Here is a 530-nt window from a genome sequence, read left to right as displayed (position 1 = left end):
GTTTGTGGCCAAGGTGGTTTGGAGTGACTGCTCCTGAGGGCTGTGTAGCCAGGGTTAGGATCTGAAGTCAAGCCGCAGTTCAGGCGCCCTTCAGACAGCCATGTGTGCTGCACTCTTCTGATTTTGCTGAAAGCTCTCTGGAAAGGGAAATGTGGGGAGAACCAGCCCCTGAGGCAGACTGAGCCGCTTCCTCCAAGAGTGGGCACAGATGGCACAGAGCCCCCATCAGCTGGGAAGGGCGCTGTCACTTGCCACCTTCCGGCTGAAGTCGGCCAGTGCGGTGAGTGCTCCTCTTCCCTTGCGCTGCACAAACTGCTCTGGTCAGCTGGGGCTGGAGCTGCCCTTGTGGCTCCGATACCCTGCAAAAGCAGAGCTCACTCAGCTACCCAGCGAGCCAGCACCAGTTCCCAGATGAATCCTGGATCTTGTTCTGTCCTTTTCCTGTGGTCTGTCCTGGTCAAAATCAACCAGGCTAGCTGAAACGGAAGGTGGGCCTTCATCCGCAGTGTGGTTCGGTGTCAGTGCTGTGG

This window comes from Pterocles gutturalis, unplaced genomic scaffold (genome assembly GCF_000699245.1).
Source record: "Pterocles gutturalis isolate BGI_N339 unplaced genomic scaffold, ASM69924v1 scaffold13674, whole genome shotgun sequence".
Classification (NCBI taxonomy): Eukaryota; Metazoa; Chordata; class Aves; order Pterocliformes; family Pteroclidae; genus Pterocles; species Pterocles gutturalis.
This window is presented reverse-complemented; position numbering follows the sequence as displayed.